At 34.3% G+C, this 16,447-nt stretch overlaps 1 protein-coding gene across 1 annotated transcript in view; it reads right to left on the reverse strand.

Moving 5' to 3' along the window:
* LOC145243442 (uncharacterized) overlaps positions 1-16,447 on the reverse strand; it is a 1,410,572-nt gene that overhangs the window by 1,143,950 nt on the left and 250,175 nt on the right. The window lies entirely within an intron of this gene.

Raw genomic sequence — 16,447 nt, forward strand, 5'->3', positions numbered from 1 at the left:
GGGCGAATGGTGGCCTTATAGAGGTACAGGATACTTTCGGGTGTCAGTAGTTTGAATGTCTTTGAAAGTAAGGGAGAGAAAGGTACAATCCATCTATTGTTAACCTCATGTGTGCCAACCATAGTTTCAAAGTCACCATCTTCAGACGATCTACTCCTATAAAAGGGATAACCATCCTCACTAAACTAAGTTTCAAGTAGAAATTTTTTAGGGTATCCTTTTGTACATTGATCAGCTATGCAAAGTGAATTTCTATTGATATTAACACAAGGCGCATGCACTACGTGATTCTTTTATTATTTCAAATAAAGTTGGATTAGTTTGTATGTCAGTTAACTCAACTGATAAAATGGAATCAATTTGATTGGAGTTGATTTTTCTGTTAAGCCACAATAATATTTGCGCATGAGGCAAGTCTTTCTTTTACCACTCAATTGTGTACATGTAGCATTTCTGATTTGTTTATCAGATTCATCACTTTGATTATCTTCAAACGAAACACTCTAGATAAACGAAACATCCAGTGATCATATATCTAATCCTCATGAAATTGCTTATATCACCCTGAATATTACCTTAAATTTTCATTCTATCCCTAAGCTAAGTAGAACACCTAATAATACTCTAGTAAACTACTTTTAAAATTAGATAAACCCAGTTTCAATATTAGAAGTGCTTCGTCCCTCACCTTGACTACGGACTTGTACAATAAGCCATGAAACTATTGTACCTAAAATTCCTCTCAAAACTGCAAAATACTGCTGCTTGTATACTTAAGTACCTCCTATAGATACTTTACCTCCAAGATGACTGCCTTGTCTGTTTTGCATGACAAACCTTATTGTTTTTTACTTAAATTCTCTTTCTCCTGATCACTAACAAATCAAAACTGCTCTATTTCCTAAGTTGCCACTAAACCTAATCCGTCTCACATAACTTAGAGGGGTCCTTGCTCTCCGCCCTTGACCCTAACAAACTCGTAAATCGATACCCATTAACACCTAAAATTTCCTAGGCATGCTCCTGATTATAACTCCTAACCCATAACCAAGCTTCTAAGTAAATACTTACCAGCCATAGTCCTATACATTGACTTAAAGTAATCTATAATGAACAGTAACCATTAATATCTCTTTATTAAGAGATAGTATTGCAATAATTATTACACAAACTAAACCGGTACTCATTGAAATAAAAACTTCCGGATATTAAGAGAAAGGCGAAGTCATTCTCCTTCGTTGTAGTCTAAAGGCAACTTACTCAAATTACTCAAATTGTCTAAAATTCCAGGCATTCGTATACAATACTACTTATCCATCCATCTATACTTTAACTATACTTACAGAATATGCAATAACCTATATCTATCAGGTATAACTGTACTCCATATCAAATGTTCTCTTGTATCTATACTGAGCATATCTTATCTTTCAGTCTTACTAAATGTCCGGTTTGGGCACCAAATAAGAATTTCTATTAGCAAGTAGATCATACTCTAACACTTTATCCTAATCCTAAACCTACTAAACCATATCTAACCATACATTCCTAAACCTACTAAACCATATCTAACCATACATTGCTAAACTTACAAAACTATATCTAACCATACATTAACTCGTCTTTCTCGATCCAATACTGTAGCAAATTTAGCTGCTTCCACTGCATGAATTTTTACCTATACCCTCTCCCAGTAAAAATGAAAATGGAAAGCATAATAATGCCCTTTTTTAACCACGCTTGAGGAGTGAAAATTTTTTGTAGAAGCTAACCTAAATGCCCGATTTTTCCAGGAGATATTAACCTAAATAACCAATAAATATTAACTACCCATGTGGGGTCGCAGAAATACCTGGATTAGGACGCAGGCGCAGGGCGAACCCCATCGGAGCTGATGGACCCGTAGGTCTTCCCAGGTCATCCATCTAGGAGAAGGAAAACTCTGAAACTAAATCTAGGGGAGGGAGGCCTCTTCAGTCCTGGACGACAACCTTCTTAGAGCTGGTGACTCAAACAAATCACCGGTTAGCAAACCTAAACTGCTTAAGGAGGAGATAGACTCTGTCTATCGCCCGGCTTTCATACTCCTTTGCCTATTGGCCAGGCGTAGAGGTACTATCACATACTCGTCTGAATCACCCAGTAGTTGACCTTGTTTCCTGACTAGGGCAATGAACGCCGCTTTTACCCACTCCCGCCACATCCCATCCCCCTAAACTGGACACAGTGGGGTGCGTCAGTGTCATATATGTCGGTGCAGTTGGACTGGGCTGGCTTTGCCTAATGGATTGAGGGTACCGGATTGACAGTTCCTGGCTGCTGTTTCCGACTGATAATACAGGAGCCCTAACTCTTTGGTAGCGCTTAGAGTGGCTGCTCCATCAACAGTTGTAAAATATCGAGATGTTTGTAGTGCCATGTCACGCATGGAAAGGGACCCTGCACTCATCCCCGGTGGGCTTGCCTGAGGCCACAATCCTGTGGGTGAGGACAGCTGATGGTCTACTTGTATTGCATGTCTGGTATTCTGCACAACTACTTGTCCAGCACCCCCTCATTCATCCACCCTAACTGAAACTTTTAAATAAAATAAAATGAAATGTCAGCTCAAACAAAAGTTACGTTTAAACCAGGACCAAACTCAAAGAAAACCAACCTGCCTCCTCCCTTGAGGTTTGCATTTACTAATATCCGCGGGCTTAGAACTTACTTAGATGTTGTTGAGTCATTTCTCCTTGTAAACACCCCGGATATCTTAGCATTAAGTGAAACTAACCTTCACTCCTCCATTCGCTCTAACCACTTTAACATGCCTGGTTATCTCACACTCTACCGTAAGGACTCGGACAGACATATGCATGGACTTGGAGTCTATATTCGAAACACCCTCCCCCTAACTAGAGAAATCAAACTAGAATCAGAGGGCCAGGCCTTTATGTGCTTCAGACTAAATATGCAACACAATATTAGCTACTTGTATTTTCTCTACCGCTCTCCCTCAAACCAAGATTGTACCCTAATAAACAAAGTCTCAGACAGCATAGATATAGCACTCTCCCTCGATACTAGCGCACAAATACATGTATTTGGTGACTTCAATGTTCACCACAGTAACTGGCTAGGATTCTCAAATCACACAGACGTAGCTGGTAGCGCAACTCATAGCTTCTCTATATCTCATTCCCTATCTCAGTTGGTTACATTTCCGACACGTTTCCCAGACCAGCACGATCAACATGCCTCACTTCTAGATCTCTTTCTGACCACGGTTCCCAATGACTGTACAACAAATGCCCACAGCCCACTCGGGAATGCTGATCACGCTGTGATAATGGTAGAAATCAGCCTAAATTCTCGCCCTAAAACTGAAGATCCACTTCTCAAAACAACGAGGTATTACAAAAAGGCTGATTGGGAAGCCATCAGGGAGCTCATCAGAGATGCCCCATGGCAAAATATCTTTACTCTTCCAGCGGAACAGTGTGCATATAAGACAACTGAATGGTTCAAAACTGCTATTGAAGCACATGTTCCCGCACGGAAATACTATAGCAAGCCCCACTCTCCCCAATGGTTTACTTCTGCTTGTGCAGCTGCTATTTGTCAAAGGCAGCATGCGTTCCGCAGATTCAACAGACATAAGTCCAGCTCAAATAAGCAGAAGTTTATAGAAGCTAGAAATAATTGGAAGAGAGTGATAGACACAGCTAAGACAGATTACTCTGAAACCACCAGAAAGCGCATCGAAGCACAGAAATTAGGAACCTGGGATTTTTGGAAAATCTACAACAGCGTAGTTAATAATGGACAGTCAATTATTCCCCCACTAACAAACAATCATGAGGTTGCTTGCACGGCAACTGACAAGGCTAATCTGCTTGCCAGTCGGTTTGCCTCAAACTCCACACTGAACTCGGTACACCACTCACTCCCTGATTTTCCTCTGCGAACAGACGCCACACTTGACGATTTGAAAATCGTCCCTTCTCAGGTACATGCTATTATAAAAAACCTAGACACCTCAAAAGCATGTGGACCAGATCTCATCCCGGCTGTGCTGTTAAAAAAATGCGCTGCCAAGGTTGCTCCAGTTCTGTCGAAACTTTAAATAAATGCCTTAACGAATCTTGTTTTCCTGACTGCTGGAAAACCGCCTCTGTGGTACCAGTCTTCAAGAATTCTGGTGAAAGAACTGACCCACTAAATTATCGCCCCGTTAGCCTCCTCCCGCTTTTCGCCAAAATATTTGAGTCCTTAGTTAATCAAGCCCTAATCCAGCACCTAACAGCTGTTAAACTCCTGACTGACAAACAATATGGATTCAGGCAAGCCCGTTCAACAGCAGATATCTTAACTGTAGTTTCTGAACGTATATACCGTTCATTGGATAAAACAGGGGAGGGTAGAGCGGTGGCCCTTGATATATCTAAGGCTTTTGACAGGGTATGGCACGATGGTCTTCTAAGGAAAATTAGATCATATGGAATCACTGGAAGAATTCATAATGTAATTAAATCCTTCTTAAGTAATAGAAAAATCAAAGTTGTCCTCGACGGACATACATCCAAACAATATGACATAAATGCGGGAGTACCTCAGGGGTCTATCCTTGGACCTCTATTATTCCTGATATTCATAAACGACTTCCCTGATTATATTGTTTCGGAGATGGGTATATTTGCCAATGACACCACTCTCTATAACAGATATGAGGGGAAAACAAATGAACACATATCCAAGGAAATCGCAGAAACATGAGAGGACGACCTCCAATCCGTAGTGGAATGGGGACAAAAATGGTTGGTCACATTCAATGCTGCTAAGACTAAGCTTGTTTCCTTCAAAAACTACAAGAAACCTTCTCTACCACCAATAGCAATGGCCAAGAACACATTGCCTGAAAGTACTTCTTTTAAACTCCTCGGCCTAACGTTTACAGGGAATATGAACTGGAATAGATACATTGAGAGCATTGCCAAGGCTGCTGCGAGGAAGGTTGGCTCCCTCTACCGTGCTAGAAAACTACTTACGCCTGCCAGCATCCTATACCTCTATAAGGCAACCATTCGCCCATGTATGGAGTACTGTTGTCACATCTGGGCTGGTGCATCTGCTGCTTGTCTCTCGCTCCTGGACAGGGTTAAAAAAAGAGTCGCCAACCTGATAGGTCCTGAACTGTCACATAGGCTTCAACCTCTGTCCCATCGACGAGATGTTGCATCCCTCTGCCTGTTCTACAAATACTTTAATGGTGAATGCTCTGACGAACTGCAAACACTTGTACCTCCTCAACGTAACAACCCCCGACAAACCCGACAAGCTACTAAGTCTCATCCCTTTACAGTAGAGATCCCTAGGTGCAAGAAAGCCTTTTACTCCAATAGTTTCTTCCCCAGAACTGCGGGTCTTTGGAACTCCCTTCCGGGATTCTGCTTTCCCAACTGCAATGATATGCAGAAGTTCAAGTGTAATGTTAACAAACATCTTTCTACTCTTCTCCCTTCATAATGACCCCGCTAATTAATACCCTAATAGTAGCCCCCTGCTTCAAAGTGGCACTGTGCCTTGTTTGAGGTGAAAATTGAATAAAAAAAAAAAAAAAAAAAATAGAATTTGTCGATTGGTGTATTTTTGTCCAGAGAGAAATTCATTTGAATTTCTTTCCAGTTTGAATTTGAAGTGAATGCGATAAAAGCTCTTGTTTTGCATAATGTCTGACATGTTATAGCATCTAGGGTTCTTTCATGCATATATCGTGGACTACCTGTGAAGCTAGAAGGTAAAATGCATATCTGACCTATATCTCTTCATTGCTTGCATCGTTATTTATATGATCTTCGAGATGTATATAGGAATCTACCGTTAGCTTGTTTTGATGAGTTTTGATATATAAAAGTCTTCTCCATATGCATAGGGGATATTGAAGGCTGTAATAAAACATGTGAGTTTCGCACACATGTTTCAGCGTGTTATCTCTTGAGCGAAGAATTATGTCTATTACTAAAACTTTCATCATCAGTCATAAAAGGTGCCACTTTGTTACATGTTGGCAAATTGAATCGCCTAATATACTTATTAGATCTTTTTAAAATCTAAATAATTCATTAATAATAACTACTCGTAATTCTGTTGATGAACTTTTCTCGATGGGGTGTTTATCATAAAAACATCAGTCTAATAGTCGTGATTCTATGAAAGATATTTGATATGACAAAAACAAAAATACACATACGTCTATTAAAAATGATTTTGAGTCAAGCGAGAGGCAATGAAAGGACTATCACCAACAAATTCTTTTGTGTATTTCTAAATTATTTTCACTTAAAAAAATAAATTTTTATTCGATGGTACTAGTGCACTTATTGATCCGTGCTGATATAATAACGTTATTATTTAAAAAGCCGTTCTTAACATGGGGAAGGTGTTTTGTAACTATTCTATACTTTAACCTTACAATTGAATAAAAAAAACATATCTTAAAACTTTAATTAAAGTTGGAAATACGATTTAAAAAATAGCGCAGGTCAGTAAGTGCACTAGCACCAATTCGATCAATCAAACCATAAAAATATCTTCGAAAAATAAAGAAATTCCATTCCTTTACGTTTGAAATTTTCAAGAAATCATTTAAAAATATTTGTAAATAAAATGTGTTTCAGAATAAATAATTCTAAGTGATGTATCAATCATGGAAAAAAGAATGTTAATAATAATTAAAAATTCAGTATCTGTTCTTTCCGCATCACTAAGAAACAAATCTTTTTCGACTGTGGTAATTCTTGCCTATCACAATCTTCATTTATACCTCATAAAATCGACTTTGAGTTATATTTAGGCCTATTCAATCTGCCTCATTATTTAATTGTTTTATTTATTTAATAATATTAACTGAATCGCCAACTAAAATATAAATGTTTTTTTTTTTACTAAAATATAGTTTAAGTAAAATAAGTCATTTGGAAATAGAGTCAAATCTAATTTAGGTTGCTGAAATAGTATTTGACCAATATTTTAATAATTTACGATAAAAAAAAATGGAAGAGTTAAACTAAACGCTTTTAAGTAACTTTGATATTTAAAAACAATCAGTTACTTGAAAAGGACAAGAGCACACAGAGAGAAAATGATATCAAATAGTTTAACCCTTCCATTTCAATCATAAATTATTTAAATATTGGTCAAATAAATTGGTTTCGATATTATTTACAAACAACTTATATTTCTTAAACTATATTTTAGTAAAAAAAAAACAAAGTTAAAAACCATTCTGTGAAAGCCAGATAGACCTTATACCACACCTTTTCAAACTGAAACACATTAAGCACAATATTTTTTATGTGGATTTTTATAAAAAAATACCCTTGTTATACTTTTTGACATATTTCTATTCGATTCTGTATTCCCAGTAACTACTGCTTTCCATAGTTGTTGTCTTACCATGTTTTGACCAACTAAACCTCAGGCCTGCTTTGAGTAGGATTGAAACTGCTATCTGCAGGCAATGCTAACCTGGAACCGTAAAAATTCAGCGCCTCAAACGTGAACACAAACCCCATAATTTTATTAAACCACCTGTCTTCAAACTAAAATACTTATTAAAGTATAACTACCTGGATAGATATCAAAAGTCTTTTTTTTTAATTTGTGGCATATTTCCATTCCGTGAAGGCCAGGTATGAACACAGATGCCCACAATTTTATTATGCCATCCTCCATTCAAACTGAAACATACTTATTCTTATACGCATCTATATCAAAATCCCTTATAAAAGTTTTTTTCTTCCTTTCTTTAAGGACCAGGGGCGTACGAAGACCCCATAATTTTTACAAACCACCCCTGTTCAAAATGTAAAGCCCCATTTCTGATTCCTGATACCTCTTCTATAACTGTATGTGGACAGTTTAGTTTAATAGTAAACCATATGGGAGCCTATTCGTGTACACACACACACGCAGACGTTCAGATTTATTATATAGATAGTTCTTCACTGATTTCAAAATACCTAGTCACTAAAAAAAAAGTCACTTTTTATCGATCCATGTATTATGTGTTCTGCACAACACCAGCGTTATTTGATGCCGAAAGTTTTCTTGTAATTATCTCTCTTGAAAAGATTAAAAACACGGACAGACATACAAGCAAACGGAGAAAGTGCCGCTTATATTATAAGCAGACAGAGTGCTTACTTTGGGTTGAAAAATTGGCAAAGGCAATAAAAGAATTGTGATATTTTCTTTTCGTAGTAACTTGCGGCATTCCCATTTTTCCCCTTTTCTTTTTACTCTCTTGCGCGTCACTGATGCACGCTGAGAAATCTCTTTGATAATTCTGGTCTGTATATTTGGTCATAGCTGCGCAGAGGACTCGTTACTTCGAGATACAAATTTAATAAACGAATGCTAATGAGATCTACAGTTTGCGGCGACTATTTTTTCCCCCGTTCTGCCATATGGACTTTGGGCTCTTCCACTTTTTTGTGTGAATGGGCTTTTTATTCACGCACCTCGTGGAATATGATTACTACTTTGAATTTGCGTTACTTGAGCGTTGCTCTAAAATAGATTATACCTTACCAAATTAGTAGACACAAGCAAGGCGACCCGGCATTGCACAAAAAAGAAAGTTGTCCTTATATATTAGAAGACGAAAGCAAAATATGTTTCTGAATTTTTGGAGACGAGGATTGATAATTCTGATTATTTGGATTGCTCAAACTACTGTTCGCATCTTAGTTGTTGTTCTCACAACGTTTCGGCCGATGTAACCTCTGACTTGTATTTATTTATTTATTTGCAGACTGTTATCTTCATCTTCATCGTTGTTTTTTTTACCACGTTTCGTTCAACTCACTCTCTGGCCTTCTTCAGATGATCAACCGTGACACAATAAGAATGCTGGGTCTCATAACTGTATTCCCGGTAATTACTGCCTTCCATAGTTGTTGTCTCGCCATGTTTTGAGCAACTGGCCTGCTTTGGGTAGCATTAAAACCGCTACCTTCAGACAATGCTCACCTGGAACCGCAGAGTCAACGCCTCTATCCACTGCACTATGGACTCTGAAGAAGGCCAGAGAATGGGTTGGCAGAAACGTGGTGAAATAACGACACTATGAGGATAACAGTGCACAACTAAATAAATAAATGCACAAATTACTTATCTAAAAGGATTCCAATAAAAACAAATAAAATGATAAAATATACTAGTGGGGCCTGTGGAAATTCCACAGGGGACTCATTCATATATTGATGTTGGCATTCTGTAGATGTTTAGCGTAAATGGAGACGCTCTGATATTATTGTAGCTCTTTTGTTGAAACTGCAAAAGTATTTATCTAAGCTAGCAGGAACGCCCAGCGTAGTCCGGTAGTAAAGTACGCTTAAATATGATATTTAAATTTATGCATATTTCGTATATACTATTAGAGAGTCAACTGTCTATCGATTCTTATACATTATAAAGTCGTGATTTAAAAAATAAAAAAATATATTCTTGTAGATTTCACATATATTTTTATAGAGTTAATGTTCTGTCGATTTTTACTTATTATATAGTTGCAATAAAAAAAATTGCAAAATATATCCATATGACTTAGGTGCATCAGCTTGAATCTAAACCGAAGCCAAAACTTGTGAAAAAAAAGTATATACATATATATATAACTTCAGTTCCTTCAGCTATAATCGAAATCGAAACCGAAACCACAGCTTGTGAAGAATTTTTGATAAAATTATTTATTACAAAATAGATTACTGGAGTGCCATCGACTAAAATCGAAACAGAAACCAAGACATATGAAGAATTCTTGGTAAAATTATTTATTTCAAGAAATGGATGTCCATAACAAACGACAATCACTAGAAGGTAAGCAGAACACACAAAATAATTAACCCACACGCTATCCTATTACTATATATAGATAGTAATCTCTACCCTTCTTCAGGTGTACTTTCACAATGGCTGCTATTGGTGAATGTTGAAAGAAACGTTTCTGTTCTTTTTTCAATGAACCATAGTCATTTTGAACCTTAACGACTATATGATAAAACATTAACAACAAAAACTCATTTAGCTAAAACCACAGTCAAGAATTTTCCTTTCTCTCTTTCCATGTCTAAAGCTAAACAAAACTCCCATGAGCAACGTTTCTTTCCAAGAACTACCCGTCAGTAGAACACAGTACCACAGAGCTGTTTCCCAGCTAACTACAACATTGGCCTCTCATTCTAATGTAAAAAAAAAAATTGTTGCTGAGGTGTCCTCTTAAATAATCGACCATGATCAATTCACAAGCATCGTATCAATCCCTTTCAAGTTTCACTGCTGCCAAAACCGATCAACCCTTATCCTCGAGGATTTAGGTCTCCATAAAAAGCGACTCGTGTGTAGGATACCAGGAGATATTGAACATAGTTTTATCATATTGAGTGCGTATATACTTTATTCGATCTTGTATTGTGGTGGGATTGATCTACTTTACACATAAGAGAATAGAAATATATGTTTAAGTTTTGCTAGCAGAACACAGTAGCAATAAGTAGCTCAAGTATGAGACATTGATTTAGCAGCTACAATGAAACACTACTGCATATCATAATGTGTATCGGCTTAATTTTATAATTATATTCAAAAATGCATTTCTTACTTAGGTATCTAAATATAGGTCGTTAGGCATATAGGCTAAGCTTATTAGTTTTATTAATTATTTCGCAATCTTTTTATTATAAAAAAAAAAAGAATGCATGATCTTTGGAGAATGACCTTTCCTCCATATATAATTAGTAAAGCACACACACACACGCATATATATATATATATATATATATATATATATATATATATATATATATATATATTGTGTGTGTTAGGTATCTTTGTGGACCTAATTTTACCATAAAATACAATTATCCACAGACAAGTTTTTCATCGTGTCTATGAAACGTAAATAAATGAAATTATGATATATTTAAGGAAAAGAAATCAAAACTCAATTAAAATTTACTAGTAAATTTTAAAGAAATTAAAAATTTGGAAAATTGTTTTTAGAGTATTCTATCGAACAATAAATTTTAATTCACAGTTTTGATTTCTTTCCCTTATAACAAGCTCTATTGTGTTTGCATTGAGCTTTTTTTATTTGGTTGAGATTAATATATTAATATATATATATATAATATTTATATTAAGTTGAAGTTTACACTTGCTTTTATTGGGTAAACATTTCATTCCCATTGCCTTGATCTCTCTCTCTCTCTCTCTCTCTCTCTCTCTCTTATATATATATATATATATATATATATATATATATATATATATATATATATATATATATGAATGAGTTAATGGCGGAATAAATTAAGGAATGATAAAAATAATTATTATTAATTCAAGATGAGTTAAGGGCAAAATAACTTCAATAATTTACATAATTACATTAATGAGTCTGCGCTACAACACAGATGCTGCCAAGATTGTGCATGTCAATGTACATAAAGAAATATATGGTAAGACGGTCAACATCTTGTAATTCGGAATATAGACTTTTGTCATTTATTTGTATATACTTTGCAATTACATCGAGCTTCATAAATTCAAGCATCGGTATAAATAAAGTTAAGTATAAGTGAAGAAAATTTTCCACACACACACATGCACACACATATATATATGTATGTATATGTATTAGTTCATATATAACTATATAAAGGTTATAAGAAGATATATATATGTATCAATCTTCAGTATTTACTTCATTACGATTCTCTCTGAATATGAAACACGGAAGATTCTGCATAACTTAATTGCCACATATGTTTGTAACTTTATATACATATATATGATAGATAGATAGATAGATTGTTCACTTGTTAAGTCGACCCATTCACAATAGTTATGCGATACACACAAAGAAACTAAAAGAAAAATATGTTCAGTAAAGGCCAGCCAGGCCTCAATCATTGGATAATAAAAATATGAGAGGCAAATAACAACGAATCTGATTGGTTAGTTAGCTAAACTAAAGGTATGTGAATATATAAAAAAACAATCAGTAGCAAAAAATCTGAGCACTTAACCTGACGATTTCGTGGACGTCTTTATGTGGCTCAATTGCCATAAATATATTTCCATATGTATGTATGTATGTATGTATGTATGTATGTATGTATGTATGTATGTATGTATGTATGTCAGGCGCTGCATGTGCTCTCCGCTTATCTCGACATTGTTTCCAGTCGTCCTGAACCCCCACTTGCGACTGGTATTTAACGCTGACTTATGAGGTGTGGTTGGAGATTGCGCAACTCTAGCCACAAAAATTCCATGCACAGACATCCTTATAATGGGTATCTATATTCTGTCAAAACTGAAGAAAACTATCATATGTCATATGACACACAATGCACCTAAGAAGTTCTTTCTAGTAGAAGCAAGTTGGCATGATGGGGTCGAGAAGATCCATGTTACTATCACAATTGTATGATCATGATGATCATCATAATCATACAATCATACATCGGCGGCACTCAAAATAATTCCCTACAAATGCTATATCAATCCATAGAAATTGATGAAAACTGAATGCAAGATATTTTCAGTGCATTTTTATTTAAGATACAGCCTTCTGGTTTTGGGGAATAAAAGGATCTTTGGAGACGATTGCAGAAAGTATGAACACGTGTCATTTCCATAGCAACTACAACTATTTTGAAAGCCAATCAAAAAATAAACGCATTCCTTCTGTATTAATAATTTAAATATGATATTAAAAAAAACCCGTTCATTTTAAATATAAAAATAATAAAAAAAGATTTTTGGAAAAGGTTTCCATAATAATAACTGAAAGCATTCCTTTGCTTTTTGTTCTTTTCTTTACAGATTTTAATTGGTTTTTACAATTATAGGATATTTCCATTTTTATCCAACAGAATAGTTTTTGTTTTAAAAAAAATTTTCTTTTTTTTTTTTTAATTATTATCTTTTTATTCAGTTTACGATAAAACGAAAATATTGCTAAAAAATAAAAAAAAACAAAAAAAAATAAATAAAAACATTGATCATAAAAAACTCAAAGATTCATATAGCTAGAAAATTCACCCTCAAATCCAAATTAAGATTTTTATAACAGCAACATCTTATCCACTCTGCTATATGGAAGTGAAATTTGGCATCTCAAAATTAGTCAAGGGAGAAAATAAGACGTGTTTGATTCCAAGCGCCTTAGAAAGTCTCTAGGATCAAGTGGAGTGATCGAACTCACAAGCAAAAAGTCAGACTTCATTAGGCAACAGGTGATATTGCCAATAATCTGAAAATCATGTTTAGACTTGCTTGAACATATCATAAGATTGGCCTCAGAGAGAATTGCGCAATGGGCACCTGACGAAAAAAAAAAAAGCAAAAATTAATTGGAAGCAGACAATCAAGTGAGATTTAATTGCAATGAGAAGAAGCTAATGGGACGATATGACTCTAGCTTCAGCTTGAAAACAATGTAATGCTTTGATTGCCTCGTGCATTGCAATATGCAGCGGTTTTGAAGTCTAACTCTAAATCCAACTTTAGTAGTTAAGAAGTTGAAAGCAAAACTTGATTTAACAAAACTACATAATAGAAAATATTATATTAGAAAAAAAATCACATTGGACGTACAACTTCTGACAGCGTATCGATCACGTGATTAGTTTAGCAATCAGGTGATCTACCAAATGACCAATCACGTAATCAAAACGCCACCTCACATCATAACCAATTATCTTCCAAAAAGAGACAATTGAATCCCTACAACCAACTTGAATGAAATCTCTGATTTGAAAAATATAGTAAAAACATTAAATTAGAAAAACAACTGCAGTCAAATAGGGTTACAATTGTTTTACATTAATATTTCTGAAACCATCAGAGCATCACAATTTTAATAATAAATTCAAATGTTTTGGAATTTATTTTTCGTTAAAATTAGACGTCTTAAAAATTATAACGGGCTAAAGATATAGGCTAACTAGTTTAAGTTATAGTGCTTTATGCCAAATTTATGATTGAATATTGTTCAATTTGTGCTCCTCTTTGCATTGAATCCCTATCAATCTCTAATTATGTATTGAACGGATATATTTAGTTTGTCGTACCTTATCATAAGAAAGGTCCAAAATAATGTTTCAGGCAGATCAGCCCAGCAGTGTGCAATAAAAAGTCGAATGAGCAGTCATAAAAATAGCCAAACGGATTAGGAGAACTATAATTTAGATAGCTCTTTTTCTCTGTGAAAACAGAACTGATTAAAGTAAAAGTTTAAGTCTTAATCCCCTACACTATCTAATCTTGTTGAAAATCTAAAAATATTAAAAATAATTTTAACTGATTTTATATATATATATATATATATATATATGATGATTGCAACGTCTTGTCAGACGAGTGCCACTCCCTCAGACATTTAAAATCCAGGAGCCCAAATGTCTGAGGGAGTATCTATACAAATATGATGTTACAGAGTCTTAGCTTTGTACGACAGCTAAGTCTCTCTCTCGGTTCAAAATGTTGACATCCAGCAACAAGCAAGAGCAAGATAGCCAGCAACAAATTAAACTGCAGACCAGCTTAATGCGGGTACTGGTCTTCCGCTTTATGGTTTTTTTTAAATCAGAGATTTGCTTCTCCTAGAAAGGTTGCCTTCACCACGGCTTACGGGAGCCCTCTCCACCCCAATACACATATACGCACACACAAATATACACGGTGCTAGTTGGCCGTTGACCCAGAAAAAGAGTTCATTCGCCCTTTGGAAGGTCTTGTTTTTAATCCTTCAGGGAGACTAGCCGCCCTCCTCACCAAACAAGTCTGGTGGGGGAACCAGTTTAGTCGCCGGTGATCCGACCATGAGACAGGTAGTACTGGGTTACATGGTACCAGTAGCACATGGCATGACCTGACACAAAAAGTATATATATATATATATATATATATATATATATATATATATATATATATATATAGTGTCATGCAAAAGTATTGGATACATTATATTTTTCTTCATTAATTAGGGTTGAAAATTTTACCTAAAATTTGGTCAGTATATTCCTATTACTATTCTAACTTATATTTGGAGTAGCAATTACAAAATCAAAGTTTAGAAAGTTTATATTTAAGGAAAAATATGAATTAACAAATGCAAAAGTTTTGGAAAAGAATAAATAGTAAAATGAATAAAAATCTTGGAATTTGGAATATCTGGGGGGTTTTTTCATCCATTTGTATATGTTCCGTTGTTAAATTTAAGATACATCGAGCTTCATAAACAAGTGGATTGGTATAAATAAACGATGCAATATAATTGAAAACATTGTATTTTTTGTTTTAGTCTCTCTTTCTGTAATACTTTACTCAGAAACTACTAGTCTACTCTTGATAAAATTTTCTATGGATGTTTATCTATTGCAATATCCGTTCGATATACAGTTGGGAATTAATACGGATTAGTATCTAATGCAAAATGAGCACAGATTAAATCATATTCAACCATCAATTTAGCATAATGCACCCACTCTAATTCAACTTGATATAATTTTAGTCGAATATGTATATATCTATATATGTATATAATTATTATTTCATGTATTCATATAAAATTTCATAAAGAGATATATTATCAATTTCCAGTATTTAATTCCACAGTGATCAATACGAGAGTTCAGGTAGGTAAGATAACCTGTGTATGTATGTGTGTGTATATATATATATATATATATATATATATATATATATATATATATATTCTCACATATCAAATTATGTTGTTGGATTTATAAAGTTAAACTTAAATAGCAATCTGTTTAACTGGATTCAGAATCGCCGAATTTTTCCTGTTTCCATTTCACTATATATTTTATTCGGCTGTATTATAAAAAAAATTTTTTTTTAAATATTTATTCTAGCTAATAGAACTATTATAGTGGATATATTTTTCTTACTCACAAAAACAGATTAAAGGGAAATTATTATGTGTAATTGTTCTCAGTTCTCTCCCCTTAATTTTTAATATTATATATATATATATATATTTATATAAAATTTGTTTTTGCAATACGTTTTGAATTAATTCAATTATTTATACAAACGTGCATTTTTACTTAAATGAGAGATGGGAATAATTTTCCATCTTACCAATTTGGTACCCAATATAATTATCCACTGACACGTTTTCCATCGTCTACGACTCATCAGAATTGCTGCAATAAATTAATATATATATATATATATATATATATATATATATATATATATATATATATATATATATATATATATATATATATTAATTAATTAATGTAATTTCAATTGTGTCGGTGTATGGTTCTGCCTGTGTGTAAATCGATTTGTCTGAAGTCCTAAAACAAACTTGTACAAACATTCATAAAATAATTTATAATGAAAGTCAAGTAAAAAAAAA

The sequence above is a fragment of the Euprymna scolopes genome, chromosome 22 (assembly GCF_053919585.1).
Source record: "Euprymna scolopes isolate OS-2025 chromosome 22, ASM5391958v1, whole genome shotgun sequence".
Lineage (NCBI taxonomy): Eukaryota > Metazoa > Mollusca > Cephalopoda > Sepiida > Sepiolidae > Euprymna > Euprymna scolopes.